The 16,108-nt window shown below is 46.1% G+C and overlaps 1 protein-coding gene across 5 annotated transcripts in view; it reads right to left on the reverse strand.

The window, feature by feature from the left end:
• The window catches only part of Large1 (LARGE xylosyl- and glucuronyltransferase 1), a 452,006-nt gene that overhangs the window by 266,678 nt on the left and 169,220 nt on the right, over window positions 1–16,108 (reverse strand).

Below are 16,108 nucleotides of genomic sequence, written 5' to 3' on the forward strand. Positions count from 1 at the left end.
TATATTTCCTCACACTTTGTCTCCATATTTCTTCATGTGAGTATTTTGTTCCCCTTTTTAAGAAGGACTGAAGCATCCGCACTTTGGTCTTCCCTCTTCTTGAGCTTCATGTGGTCTGTAAATTGTATGTTGGGTATTGCGAGCTTTGGGGCTGATATCTACTTATCAGTGAGTGCAGACCATGTGTGTTCTTTTGTGATTGGGTTACCTCACTCAGGATATTTTCTAGTTCCATTCCATTTGCCTATGAATTTCATGAAGTCATTGTTTTTAATAGCTGAGTAGTACTCCATTGTGTAGATGTACCACATTTTCTGTATCCATTCCTCTGTTGAAGGGCATCTGGGTTCTTTCCAGCTTCTGGCTATTATAAATAAGGCTGCTGTGAACACAGTGGAGCGTGTGTCCTTGTTATATGTTGGGGCATCTTTTGGGTATTTGCTCAGGAGTGGTTTAGCTGGGTCCTCAGGCCCAATTGGACCAAGATAGCCTCAATAAAGAAGTCTTCCTTTCCCTGAAAAATCTCCACTTTATACTTATCCATTGTGTGTGTGTGAGAGAGAGAGAGAGAAAGAGTCTTTGTGTGTGTATGTATCTATGTATTTGTGTGTGTGTGTGTGTGTATGTGTGTGTGTGTGTGTGTTCATTTGTGTCTGTGTGAAGGCTAGAAGACAATCTCAACTATCTTTACTCAGATGTTGCTCACTTTTTCTTTTTTTTTAAGACATGGCCTTCTACCCACCTGAAATATACCATGTGGTTCCAGCAGGCTGGCCACGGAGCCCCAGGGAGATGTGGCTGTTTCTGCCTCCCCATCACTGGCGTCATCAGCATATTCCATCACACCTATCTTTTTAAAATATGGATTCCGGAAACTTAACTCATGTCCTCAGCACTTAGTCAGCCAAGCTCTCTCCTTAGCCCTGCAGATTTATTTTTGTTTGTTTTGCTTCGTTTTTATGAGTCAGGGTCTCATTGTCTATCCCTGGCTACTACAATTCACTGTGTAGACCAGGTTGGCCTCAAACTAAGAGATCTGACTGGCTGTGTCGCCTGAGTCTTGGATTCAGGTAGAGCCTGAACTCTCACAGCCAGCTGGCCTTGGACCTTATTATTTTTAGTGTCTATCATTTCTCACAGAATTGATTTCTTATCCATTCCCCTCACTGGAAAGGAAACTTTGTTAACCTGATTGTTGAAGCTGTTAATGAATCCCCGGAGCTGAGAACACCAGACGACACACAGTTGGGACAAGGAAAAGAAATGCCCTAAACAATGGATGGGTGCCCATGGAGACCCTATGCTCCTCTCTGCTCCAGAGTCAATGACATCAGCTTTGCTTGTACAACAGCTCAGCAGGTGCAGTCGATTTCACAATTACACCTTTTGCTGGGCAGGCAGTGTGTGTTATGCTGGGAGAGGGGAAGAAAACTGGAAAACCAATGCCCCCCCCCCTTATGTGGAGGAGGGAGGGAGAGAATCATTGTCAGGTGAGATCAATCCCAAAATGAGCGCCACCCACTAAAAAAGTAAAAAATTCTAATACTAATTTTTCCCTTCTTTTAAAAGGGCCCTTCCCTTCATGATAAGCATTGCATGGCATACCTACAGAGAACTACCATATGCCATATACCGTATCAGGATTCCTCACAACCAAAAGAGTGTTACTGTTCTCTTCTTTCAGAGGAGGAAGTTGAGACAGAAGGTTTAAGAAACTTACCTAACACAACACTGCTAGTATCAAACAAAGTCATTAACTACGTCAATCCTGGGTATGTAAGGCAGGGGCGAAGCATTTGCCTAGCATGTGCAAGGCCCCTGGTTCTTCCCCCAGCACAGCAAGCAAGCAAGCCAGTATACACATGAGTAATGCACGGACACCCATTAAAGCATAGCTAAGTTGACGGCTCTAGAGCCAGCCAACTAAGGCAGAAACCTAGGCCTAAAGATCCATTCTCCCTTAGTGGCCGTCTATAAAAAGACATCTGCTTCTTGGAGTTGCAGGGACCAGAAATGGGAAAGCACCCACCTCTGAGAAACAGTGCTCAGCACCTACACAGAGCCTACGTCACATAGCTCTGCAGAGACCAAAAGGCTTCCGCTGCTCTGTTTTAAACCGGATTTGGGGTCCCCAAGATGCCTTCCTCCTCCCTAACAATTCCCCACAAACTAGCCACTTTCCAATTTTTCCAGTTCTGATACAGAAGCTAGACTGGATGCCCTCTCCCCCAGGCTCCATCCCTGTCTCTATCACCCATCGATTTCACCCCGTGTTGACCTCACCCCAAGCCCCTGTCTTAGCATGAAAAGTTAAATCTTCCCTGTATATTCCCCCAAATGCAAAAAAAACCTACATTAAGCAGAAAGTTTAATTTAGAGTTTTAAGACAGTTAAAATTAAAAATTATAGTTGCTATAGTGACCATCTCTCTTCTAAACAAGCCCATATTTAAAATTGTGTGTTACTGTATAGTAGACTATACAGTAGACTAGTAACTAGCAGACTCGTTGCCTTAATGTGTTTGGGTGCCCATAGATGAGAGAGCACGCATGACTGCACACACGTGTCTGGCTAAGTTATTCAGGGCACTGAGAAGTTACTCTGGAACTTTATGGCGTTTAGAATGGTTAAGTTCTCAGCTCTAGACATGTGCTGCCACTCGCTTGGCCCATTGGGGTACATGTCCTGCAGGAAGCAGAAGTCCAGGTCATACCCTGCGGAGAGCACAGGGATTGTAGCTTAGTTATGCTGTTCACACTGGGTAACCGAGGCCTCCTGACAATGAATCAGAGGGATGTGTTCATCCCTGAGAGATGACCTAAGGACTTTACTGACTACCAAAATAAATAAATAAAGCAGAGAGAAATGGGACATACAAGGAGAAAAAAGGAGGAAGGGGGGAAGGGGACAAGAAAGAGGTAAGAGTGGAGGGAGAAAGTAGAGGAGGGGCCAGGTATAGAACAGAGTGAGGGCGGATATGCTAGGTACAGAAAGAGCAGGATAAAGAGGAACTGGATCCTGATGACAAGGGATATTCTAGGGACAGCAAAACACAGAGATGGGGACAGGAGGAAAAGAGTGGGTGCTGGGTGAAATCCCAATGGAGGAATGAATAGATGTTCCCCTACAGCATTTATCACTGTGCTAAGAAACCAGGGCCACGGCAACTTAGAAGAGTTCAGTCGTGCTCATGATTCCAGAGGGTCAGAGTCTAGGACAGCAGAGCAACAGTGTGGTGACAGGTGGCTGGAGCAACATGTGGGAGCGACAGCTGGGAGCGACAGCTGGGAGCAACAGCTGGGAGCGACAGCTGGGAGTGACAGCTGGGAGCTCAGATCCTGAGCCATGAGGAGAGAACACCGAGAAGGATGCCAGTCTTCTGAAACCCCAAGCCCCACTCCCCAGTGACACACCTTCTCCAATAAGGTCATAACTCCTAATTCTTCACAAATAGTACGACTAACTGGGAACCGAGTATTGAAACATATAAACATATGGGGGACCCATTGAAATTCAAACCACTACAGAAGCATAACTAGAAGGCAGAAAAATAAGAGAATGCCTGGGTTTTCAGATATTTTAGAGTATTCTTTACACTGGGGGAATATTGCTTCCAACATGCTGGTTGTGTGTGTGTGTGTGTGTGTGTGTGTGTGTGTGTGTGTGTGTGTGTGTGTAAGTCATCTGGAAAGGGATGAAGAGGACAGTTGCTCCAGAGCCCGCCTTACAGGCTGGCTGTGCATCTGTAAGTTAGAGATGTTGAGAACTATGAGGATCACCGTCATTGCCTGGTCAGCATCTACATCCCCAGGTAACAAGGTGGCCCCAGTTTCACATCTGTACTAACCACCAAGAGAGAGATTTGGAAGAGAGCAAGGTGAGGTTAAGAGGAAGGGCCTCTCCATAGAGTGAGTGAAATCGGAGTTAATAAAGATTCAAACAAACCACAGAAGAGGGCAAAGAGAGGAAGAGGGGGTCCCTGAAGTCCCCCTTGATGGAGAGCTAAGGGGAAGGCCATTGGGAGGCTAGCTTTGCCTGGTACAAGTCCCTCCAATCAGAGACAATATCACTAGATGTCACACAAGACCACCTTCCCAATCCCTTCCCAGGTTTTCATTCCACATAAACCACCCATCTCTGACAGATTCCAGACAGCAAAGGACACACTTGGAGCTCTCCTGGACCTTGTAAAACCAACGAGCTTCCAGCTTCTCCCAATCCCAGAAGGTGCGGAAGAGCCAGTGAGGCAGACTCCTCAAAGCTTTGCCTCAGAAGGGCCCAGGTAGACAGGGCAGTCTTGGGAGGTACAGTCTACTGTCTCAAACACAGTGGAAGCGGAGGACCAGTCATGGAATACAAACACCCCACTCCTGCACATGCGCCCCATGCACCAGGAAATATGCCATAGAAATGCCGGGCACCCCTGTGCCACTGCCTTCAAAACTCAAACACAGGCTTCAGGCAGTCATGGATGCACCACACCTACTAAATATTCATCTCACTGAGGTTTGTGGAGGAAGAAAGCGAGTTGTGCCAGTAAGGAGGTGCAGCTCTTCCCTTTTCTAGAAGATGAAAGGACGGGAGGCTTTAAAAATAGATTGGTTGTTACTGTAACGAGTTAATCAATGCTTATGACATTAGTCCTGGAGAGGAGGAGAGCGATGGGGCGTTGGACATAGTAGGCTCATTTCTCAAAAGCAAACAGTGACAGCTCAGTGGGAAATCAGACGAGCCCAGGGCTGGAACTTGGTTTGCCATAGGCCAGAAGACATTTCAGCAAACACTCGAAAGATGTGGCATTCTCGTCACCTCTATCCGGTTCTGCATACGGCACAGGTAAGTTTGCTAAGCCCTACTCATCTCTACCAAGTTGCCCAATGTGCCTGGGCCTATCCAAGCTCATTTCCAATAGGCATTCACAAAGGCTATGTCTGCCTTAAAGCAACAGGCCTCATCCTACCATATACAGATGGTTCTGGACAACACACGTAAGTGATGGTAAGAGGTCCCTTAGGAAGTAAGGAGATCCATGGGTGAGGGGAATGCAGGGTCCCCACCTTTCATTTCTGGTGCCATGACAAATACTCAGAACAGAAGGGATTTAGGAAAGGGAATGGTTTAATTCAGATTTTAATTAGTTTATCTTATAACTCTTCCGTCAATGAAAGAAGCCAAATCAGGAACCTGACGGTGAGCCTGCCCGCTACTCCACACAGCATTACTGCTGACCAAAGAACGTACAGCCAAAGAACCAAATCGGGATACCTCGAGGATGATGCTGGTAGCGGGCTCTCAAGCCACCTTGCACCAGCATGACATTTCCATGTAGTTCAGGATCACCTACACTGTGGTCCCCATAATGTGCCTCGTCAGGCATCATTTCAATAATTTCAGTAATTTGCTTATGAAAATAAATTTTTTGTGCCAAGAAGGCTAGCATGAAGTCAACTTTCCCTGCTATCCATTTCAAGTGGGAAAAATTATGATTAAAATACAGCACGTAAGAGGATAAGCCAATACCCACCTGCCATCAGTTTCTGCGGGTAATAGAAAGACACACCATATAGCACCAGTCAGTAAAGAACAAGTTTCCTTAAGACTGAAATGTTTGAAGGGAGGCTCCTGCACTACAGTTATCCACATGGTTCTGGGCCAATGGCTGCTGTAAAACCAAGAACAAGACCTTTCTTAGAACCAGCAAACCCTTGCCATCTGAGTTGGGTTTCTCTTGCTGTGGTAAAACACCATGACTAAAAGCAGCTTGGGGAACCCAGGGACAGGAATTCAAAGCAGGACCCTGGAGGTCAGAGTGGAGGCAGAGGCCATGGAGAAATGCTTGTTCTTCAGGGCTTACTCTTGGCCTTTTATCACAAATGAACAGGTTCCCAAACTTCGCTGTGTGGGGAGCTCCCACAGCATTGCACCACCCTCTCCATTTGAAGAGGACTGCCTCAAACAATCCTGTTGAATACTGTATGTCTTGGGCTCCTAGAGTACACCGTATTCGTCACCAGCCCAATACCCCTGTATAAAATCTGAGAGGCAGACTTGCAGGTCAGTTCATCATTTCTGAAGAAAGAAGGTGGAGTTACATATAGCTTGTCTCAAACTTCTAAACTTTAAAATGCTGTGGTGACATGCTGCTAACACCAGTATCCACACAAGGTATACGGTTCCTACTGGAAGCTGGGAGCCATGGCTTTCTGACTCGTCTCCCAGCTGGCTTGATTCTGTGAGGTTCTGAGCCCTGTGCATAGCATCTTAGGCTCAGAGCCTGTGGTGGTCTCTCCTGAATTCTGTACAGAATGAACCTGTGGGGAATAATAAATCCATTTTTACTCAAAGTTGTGCATCTTCCTGTCTGAGTGAACTTTGATGGGCACAGTACCTAAGCTAATTACCGGCAGAACAAGGATCAAAATCCAGGTGTCTGAGTTTCTACTCCAGCATGCTGCCAGAGTCTCTCCCTCTACGGCCTTCTTCAAAGAAGGAGAAGTTCAAAGCCTGTGCTGCAGCTTGAGAACACACTGGTGGAACAAAATGTTTGCCTTCTGTGCCCATCTGTAACTGCTTCTTTCTTCCTGGGTTTAACTGCTACTTGGGAATAGGATGCTCAGAGTCCTGAGATAGCAGCAGACACTGTGGGCCCTTCTTAGATGACAGGACACAGGAATGGGCCTATCTGTCTTCTGTGGACTATTTCTAAAGCCGAGTCAGTTAGTGAATTTGTACCTTGAAAGATTAAACAAACTCTAGTAAACGGGGTGGGGTCTCATAGTCACCTGCATATGGATAAATGTTCCAATTGGAAACCAAAAGGCTAGAAACACAAGCTGATCACATCCCACCCGGAGCTACTGGTCAAATCCTTACTGAACTTCCACTCATCTAAGACAATAGCTTCATTGCTGGTCCTCGAACAACATAAACATTCTCCCGTGAGGAGGACCTCTACATCACCAGTCTACATGGTTACAATATTTCAGTTCCCTCTCAGGGAACTGACATACAGCCCAGACTGGCCACAAACTCATTATGTAGCCAATGATGGCTTTGAATTTCTGATTAAACTGCCTCAACTTCTTGAATGCTAGGTACCACCACATCCATGTACATGTAGGGTTTGGAATCAAACTTACATGTACGCTAGGCAAGACCACTACCCACTGAGCTACAACCTTACCCAAAATAACGGTACTGTAAGTACCCTGATTTCCTTCCGGATTACTCAAAATTCTCTTCCTACGATTTTGCGCCTCAAATCTCTTTTCTCTGAATATTACTAAATGAAAGAAAAACGGGCTAACAAAATAGTTCAAAGGACAGTGTGCTTGCCTAGCATGCATGAGGCCCATGGGCTTGGCCCCCACACTGCATAAACCAAGCTTGGCAGTGCAAGCCTGTAATCCCTGAAGTATGGAGACGAAAGCAATAGGATTAGAGGTTCCTAATATAGCCTGGACTCTATCAGACCCTGTCTGAAAAATAAAAAGAGAGGTAGAGAGACAGAGACAACAAACAAAGAAAACCATCAAGTGGAAAGGGTGTGGCACTTTATATCCACTCACTAAGTACTAGGCGTGGATTCTCCATGCCATGGCCTGACACGGGAGCAGACCAAACAGTGTGTGCTTGGCATGAGTGCAGTGAAGTGAACATGCAGTGTCTGGTCCGACCTTGGTTCCCCCTTCCCATCCTGGGTTCAGAAGACCCCCACACCTCTTCTTTTCCACAGTCCAGCAGCAAAGGGCCAGAATCCACCCACTAATGGAGACATTATTTAGAACAATTTCTGCAGCCCTCCCAGTCTGCCAACTCTGGCCAAGAAATAGCGAAGAAAAGCAACGTGAGTGTTAATGGGAACTTGTCTATTCTCTTTTAGTTAGGATAATCTACTGCACTCCAGCGCAGAGGGAATCAGACAGATGAACGGCTAGGAAAATGGGACCCTGAAATGCTCAGAGGACTGGACATCCCAGGGGGTATCAATGCTAGGACCACAAGGCTCCGTGGAAATCAGGACTCAAGGCTTCTTGGGGGCATCTCCATGAGGGAAGTCAGGGTTCTTATTCTGGAACCTACGTTCCTAGGAAGCCATGAAATAGTTCCTGCCATATTTAGTCATGGGTCTGTGTGAGAAGTAGGTGCCATGCCCTCTGTCCAAGCAGGCAAACAAATAAACCAATAGTGACGAGGCGGTGTGTGGTACACGTTTGTACGTGGCAGGCCCCAGACGCTACATGAACAAGGAAGAGGAGGGTATCACTGGGCCAGTGGGGTAGGAGAGAGCTAGATTTGAGGACAGGAGCCTCACAGAGACAGTGAGAATGATGGGAAACAAGAGCGATGTCCTTTGGACCATGCATGATAATTCCTACAGTGTTAGTGTTGTATTACACGGTAAAAGGAACTATGAAAGTAGGGTAAGTGTCCCTAAACGGACTTCCTGTCATCACGAGTGTCTATATGAGGGAGGTGTGTGGGGAAGGTGCATGTGAGAGTACATAGCACTGGGGCAGCGGGTAAAGAGACTGGAGAGGTGTGCTTTGTAGAACAAAGAAGAAAGAAGAAAGGACCATAGAGCAAGGAGCACAGGAGTTGGAAACTAAGAACAGGGAAGGACAGACTCTCTGTGTATACTGGAACTGACACCCGGCCTGTAAGGACGATTTTTGAACTTCGAACTTCTAAACCGATCATCAAATGTGGGTTTATCTTCAGCCAGGAGGCACTTGGTAATGTGAGAGCAGCGGCTGGAGTGGGAGGCTTCCGGGTCCATTACAGGCTGTCTTTGGAAATGTTGAGAGATAATGAAAATGACAAAGCAGGCAAAATCATGGATGGGCCTGTGTCCATGGAAACGGACCACAGACAGGGGAGGCCTAGGCTTAGGGATATGTAGACCGGCTGTGGAAGCTACTGCATCTGCTTAAACCTTAGGAGTTACCACATGCCTAATTCTTCAGGTAACTGACTCTCAACTCTTTTATCATAGACTATAATGATTTTATGAAAAGAGGGGGAAAAAAGGGCTGGTAGAATAGGTCATGATTTCATTCTTCTCAATTTGACTCAAATGTTCCTGAAGACACAGCCGTGCCCTGCAGGCTGTGCCCTGGAATGAGCCCATGAGACTGAGGGAGCTGTGCTGGAAGTTAGGAATTCTTTACCAAACACCAGCCAGACCACTGCTGGATATGGCCCTCAACTGCGACTTCGGGAAGGGGAAGGGGGGCCAGTACTTGCTAAGTACTCACCCACAACTACACGGTAAACTTCTGTTAGACTTCCTCAACGTTCTCTCAGCCTACGCTTCGTGGGACTGTGTGTAATTCCTTGAATCGGTGAAGTATGAGACACCGTACCCATCAGAGATAACCAGAGAGACCAGAGATAACTCTGTAGCTCGAACACTCTCTATCCCCTCCCCACTCCTGGTCTATACTCACAAAGGCCTTTCCATGTAAAGCCCCAGCACTGCATACCTGCCCCGGGGTACCCTGACCCCATGCTCACACCTCTGACGTCCGCTCCTACTTAACAGCCCCTCATCCAAATGTCGCTTGCTGCTGAAGGAATCACTAAGGTGGCACCGCCAAGCAGCCCCGGATGTAAACAAGCCACATCTGCTCTGGCACTGTCAGTAGGCGCTGAGGTCACGGGTCAGACTCTCAGAGGTTCCAAGACAAATGCCACTGTGTCACCAAGTCGGAGGACCGCATTGGGGAATGGAGTCCCCTTCCACAGGGTTTTAGAGATGAGCTCAAAACGGATGCCTTGACACTGGGTGGTCCACTTGATCTCAGGCAAAAGAGGGGATCACGGCCTTCGGGACCCCTCAACAATTCCAGATCAAATATGTGGCGCAACGTTAAACCAAAGACCCTTTCTGAGCATCCAACATTCCCCAAGCTGCAGAACTACAGTAAAACAGCAAGCATGCTCAACAGTGCAGGGCGGGGCTCGGTGCTCTGTTTGAGTTGTTTATAAAATCTACAGGTGACCACGCCTATAGGCCTATGTAATACTCTATTTCTTCTTTTAGAAGCTACACTGGTGGTGACCTTATTTTTGAGGATAAACACTAGCAAGTCAGTAGGTATGTGAAAGTCATACCCAGTGAAGACTATGATGACCAAGTTGATACCACTGGCAAATTGCACCCAGTAGCCGCCAACTGCATACCTATTGTATGTCTCTACTGAATACCCTACTACCTGCCTTCTAATATTTTTTTGCTTCCCTATCCTACAATCTGTCGTCCCTCGTGCCTCACTCCCTGAAGAATACAGTGACTTTCCCAAGGTAACAATTTTTTATCCTGCCCAATTCTTCAGACTTTCCCGTTATCCTATGATGAGTACGGTTGCTTCATTTACCGTCCAAGTTAATGAGACACAAATTACCACAGTCCCCCTGCTAAATGGGCAGAGTCCTTGCCTAATGGTAAAGACCTGGCAAATGCAGAGCTCTGTGAGGTACGTTTTACATTGTTTATTGTAACTCTAGAAATCTATATGCATGGATCAATGGGTTCTGTTTATAGATGAAATAATCGGAGCTCAGCAAAGGGGCATTCCCCAAGAGTCCCCCAGATTATAAATGAAAACTGCTTCCATCAATAATTGGAAGACAGGACTGCCCCCTCACAGTTAACACCACCTGGTGAGAAGCAGCAAGAAATCATATTTCTAAAGAAAACAGTGAGAGAAATCAAGATTCTGCTCTGGGCTATCTTAGCAATATGCTGGCTGTGTGTAGTTTGACTAGGGCTGTGTTTACTTCACCACACCAGACTGGCTGCATACAAATGCCTGCCGTTCTCCTCTAAGGGCTTCTCCCATTATAGCCAACATGGTTCACAAGGCTAAGCTACCTAACACAGGCCTCCAGAGTACTGCCATCTTGGCTAAATGGAGCCTTCTCAACAGCTCAAGGAAGAGGGAAGCTTCCAGAAAGAGCACCAGCTGTGATGTGGGGGAGGCAGCCTCAAGGCTGGAACTGGCACAGGAGGCAACTTGGCAAAGGAGGAGTCCACAGGTCCTAGTGTCCCATAATCCCCACTACCACGTGACCTTGGCTTTGGTCTCCTAAAGACTAAGAACATTCTTAAACAAGTGACTTCACACCCATGCCAAATCCCTTTAAAAGCACTTAATGTGCTCTAACAAAGACTGACCTAGCTCTTCAGAGGTAAGGGAGGTAGTCTGCAGGAAAGTTTGATTTCTCAAGGCACATGGGCAAGACCCTAAAACCGTGTCTACACCATCAGCATTGACTCTTCCTGACACTCACATTCTGGACCCGCTGCAAAATGAAAGCACCCTACATCCACCATGACTATCCCATCATTCAGTGGGAGTCAATCACCTGTAGCTGCACAGGGAGGGGTACGCAAACTGTATGATGCTATGGCCCACAATGACCAAGGACAAGAAGAGAGGAAAGCAGCTGGGCATCCCTCCTGCACTACTTGGATATCAGGGATGTCTCTCGGGGCTACATTTACCCTGTGGACCACTTAGCTCAATCATTAACTTAACTGTGTTGGCCAATGGGAAAACCCGGGCAAAGGGTAGGAGAAGCATACGGGTGCCACATAACTAAATTTGCACAAGTCAACTTTGGCATGCCCGGGATGGTCTTTGTGACTGAGAAGAGTTCCAGCTGTCAACAGCTGGGATCACAAAACTCCATCTGCAGGGCATAGCCAAGAGGCACCTTCAGGATTCCGGCACATATGCTTCTGCCTACCTAGTCCTTCTGGTGGCACCAGCTTCCCAGCCAATTTCCCACCCAGTGCCCAGCTCCTTGAAATCCTAAGAACCTTTTCAAATAGAAAGCCACCTTAGAAAAGTGACAGTTTGTAATTTCACCGATTGGCATTCTCCACCTATAGGAATCCAGACAGTTTCGTGGGGAGGAGCAGGACAGGGCTGTGCTGCTCTATTTAGCTTCCAGATGGAGCTGCCTCCCACGGTCAACCCACACAGCTAAGAGCTGATGTCACTACTGGGATTTTAGTAGTACTGTGAGGGTGTGGGGGTGAGCACCCCATGAAGAAAAACAACCAGGAACGCAGCTGAGAAAGCAGGGAAGATAGAAACTAGGGAACCACAGTCCATTTAGTGCAGGAACTATCCCCAGGAGGAGTCATCAGGAAGGGGTGCTTCAGGTGTCTGCTGTATCACATGGACAGAGCCAGGCTTATAGTAAGGCAGTGGTACTTGACCAGGCTACTGAAGTCAGGAGTATAGGGCGTGATGGAGCGCCAAACAGGGTTTAGTGCCCCCACCCCCAACAACCCTAGTCATCTTGTACAATGAAGAAAGGAAGAGCTATCCTGGAGATGCTTTCCACTGTGAAGGACTGGTCTCCAAGGAATGAATGAAAACGACTGAGAGCCAGGGGAGAATGAGGGTCTAATTGGAAGAAGGGGGAGTGGGCAGGAAGAGAGGTAAGGAAGAGAAGAAAGGGGAACTAGGGGGAAAAGAGAGAAGGGATGGAGAGGAAGATAGAGGACAACAAGAGAATGACTGGGACTGTATCAAGTAGGAAGGCTTTTGAAGAAAACGTGACGTATAAGGTACCTAAGGTGATGGCTCCAAAATATCTCAGTCTGAGCTGAGGAAACTTTTCAAAGGTTTTGAGTACTTACTGGGTATATATCCACTCTTAAGAAGTGCAGGCCGACAGGAACCGGATGTAGACCTCTCCTGAGAGACACACCCAGAATACAGCAAATACATAGGAATGCCAGCAGGAAACCACTGAACTGAGAACGGGACCCCCATTGAAAGAATCAGAGAAAGGACTGGAAGAGCTTGAAGGGGCTTGAGACCCCATATGTACAACAATGCCAAGCAACCAGAGCTTCCAGGGACTAAGCCACTACCTAAAGACTATACATGGACTGACCCTGGGCTCCAACCTCATAGGTAGCAATGAATAGCCTAGTAAGAGCACCAGTGGAAGGGGAAGCCCTGGGTCCTGCTAAAACTGAACCCCCAGTGAACTAGATTGTTGGGGCAAGGGTGGTAATGGGGGGAGGATGGGGAGGGGAAGCCCATATAGAAGGGGAAGGGAAACGGTTAGGGGGGTGTTGGCCCGGAAACTGGGAAGGGGAATAATAATCAAAATGTAAATAAGAAATACTCAAGTTAATAAAGATAAAAAAAAAGAATGTACATCCAGCAGTAGATGGCTAACACACAGACAGACAGACAGAAACACACACACACACACACACACACACACACTCAATGGCATTTTTACAAGTTATTTGTCTCATAAGGCCTTTTACCCTCTTGCAGATTCTTTGCATATATATTTTTCCAGTTTTGTGTTTTTATGGTTTATCTGTGTGTGTGAATATGTATGTGTGTGTATGTCTATATGTGTTTCTTGAGGTTTTTTTCTTTGGCTCTTTTTCTTCTGAATCTCTGCTTTGTCCTACTGTGGTTTGTTTGATTTTATTTTTATCTAATTGTATTTTATTGTGATTATTAGTTTTGGAGGCCTGCTTGTAACCTGATGAGGGAAAGAAATAAAGACGGTGGATTTGGGGTGGGTGGGAAACTGGGGAGCACCTGAAAGATGTTGGGGGGCGGGAGTCTACAATCAGACAGAAAACACTGAATGAAAAACCTAGTGTGTGTTTTTATTTTAAAAAGCCCTGGTAGAACTGGGTTTCAGCTCCCGGCAACCACATGAGAGCTCATAACTTGCACTTCCAGTTCTGGAAGATTCTTCCCTTCCCAGGCTCTGTGCACTGTAGCACACATGTACACATGCAGGTACAATACTGACATACATAACAGCACATAAGTCTTCAGAACAGAAATAACCTCATTCTAAGAGATATAACTTAGTGTGATGGTTAATTATGATTGTCACCTTGATGGGATTTAGAATCACCATGGGAATAAAACTCTAGGCAGGTCTGAGTTTATTTAGATTATGTTACCCACCTGTACTGGTTGGTTTTGTGTGTCAACCTGACACAAGATGGAGTTATCACAGAGAAAGGAGCCTCAGTTGATGAAATGACTCCAGGAGACCCAGCTGTAAGGCATTTTCTCAATTAGTGATCAAGGTGGAAGGGCCCATTGTGAGTGGTGCCATCCCTGGGATGGTGGTCCTGGGTTCTATAAGAAAGCAAGCTCAGCAAGCCAGGGGAAGCAAGGCCAGTAAGCAGCACCCCTCCATGGCCTCTGCATCAGCTCCTGCTTCCTGTCCTGTGTGAGTTCCAGTCCTGACTTCCTTTGGTGATGAACAGCAATGTGGAAGTGTGAGCTGAATAAACCCTTTCCTTCCCTAACTTGCTTCTTGATCCTGATGTTTTTGTGCAGGGATAGAAACCCTGATGGATACACACTTCTGACAAGGATAGTCATGTTGGATCACAGTCCACATTTATTTTAGTACAGCTACCCCTGATAATTACAGGTACCACAGAAATAGAACAGACAGAACAGAATCCAGTCCTTAACACTACCCCGTCTTCACAACTGGGAAGAAAATAAGAAAGAAAGTGAATAGCTTCTCAAAAGCCAAACCATTGGCATGCAGCAGAGGTAAGATTCCAGTCTAGCCTCCTAAATCCATGAAAAGAATATCTTACCATTGCATGAAGCCATTTTGAGCTATGAACTGTATGGTGTCAAGGCCTGCTCTATGGATAAGGGAATCACACTCATGGAGGTCAAGTAAGTACCCAGAAGGTTCCAGACCTAAACAAAGTGAAGGTCTACATACTCCTGTGTGAGTACATGTGTGTGTGCATGTGCATGTGCATGCGTGTTACATACCAAGGCCATCTTCAAGTATCAGCAACTCTCTGTCAAGACAGCAACATATTGATCCTAAAACTCTTCCTGCTCTGTCCAGGTGACATTGTTATCTAAAACTCTGCAGTGGTCATTATACGCTTTAGTTTTTAAAATATATTCCTAAGACACATCAAAGTTTAGAAGGGTGTGAAAAACACCATCCTTGGGGCTGGAGAGATGGCTCAGCTGTTAACACCACCACTAAATGCTCTTTGTGAAGACCTGGATTTCATTCCCAGAACCCACATGCTGACTCACAGCTACCTGCTAACCTCTAGTACCAGGGATTCTCTCTTTCATAAGCACTGAATACACATGGTACATAGACCTACAAGCAGATAATACCCATACATATAAATCTTACTTTTTTTTTAAACAAAGGTCTACTATCCTGCATTTTATAGACCATTCAACTGAGCTCACACCCTTCAGTGAAATATGACTTAACCGATGACCATTCTCCAAATTGTATTTTATTATGTTTGCTCGGAGTCTCTCGGGGCACTCAGTGTAAAAACCTTGCACATTATTTCCTAGTAGATTATTGCTGAATGCACAGATAGATGAGAGGATGAATGGACAGGTGGGTCAATGAGGACGTCAGTGGATAAGGGAATTGATGAATAGGTGAGTGGTAGGTGGGTTAGAAGGATGGATGGATTGGTGAATAGGTGGGAAGGACAGCTGGCTATGTGTGTAGGTGAGTAAATGAATCAGTGAGTCATGGTAACCTCTAAAGGGCTTCCTCAGCTTTAATTTGCTCTTGGAGGTGACAGGTGAGTCCACTCACTGTCCCATGGCTGAGAACGGTATCAGTTGTGAGCCAGGATCGTTCTCCCACCTATTTTCCAGTGTATCAGAACAGTATCACCACCAAAAATAATTCAAGAAGCTGCTGCTTGTGGGCTTGGCTTTCTGCCCATTACAGAATAATGCAAAATCCCTGAAGCCAATTAAACATGTCCTTTACTTACAATGAATGCAACACGAGTCTGATGTATGCTCCTCTTCTGTCAACCCCTTGCAAGGTGGGGAAAAATGATAACCTTACTACCATTATTCAAATCCATGGCTCCTGATTTTAACAGTTAATGCCATTTCTGTTCAAGAAACCAGTGTTTGGAGAACTATACAAATAAAGCATCACCCTGGGCAGTTTCTAGAGGCTCTGAAAACAACAGCTGATGACAGCAACCTGTTTGTGAGCAATTCAAAGAGATTAAAAATTACTCAAGAATGTAGAATAATTTGGTACAAATAGCATTAGTGACTGCTGA

The sequence above is a fragment of the Rattus norvegicus genome, chromosome 19 (genome assembly GCF_021556685.1).
Source record: "Rattus norvegicus strain SHRSP/BbbUtx chromosome 19, alternate assembly SHRSP_T2T, whole genome shotgun sequence".
Lineage (NCBI taxonomy): Eukaryota > Metazoa > Chordata > Mammalia > Rodentia > Muridae > Rattus > Rattus norvegicus.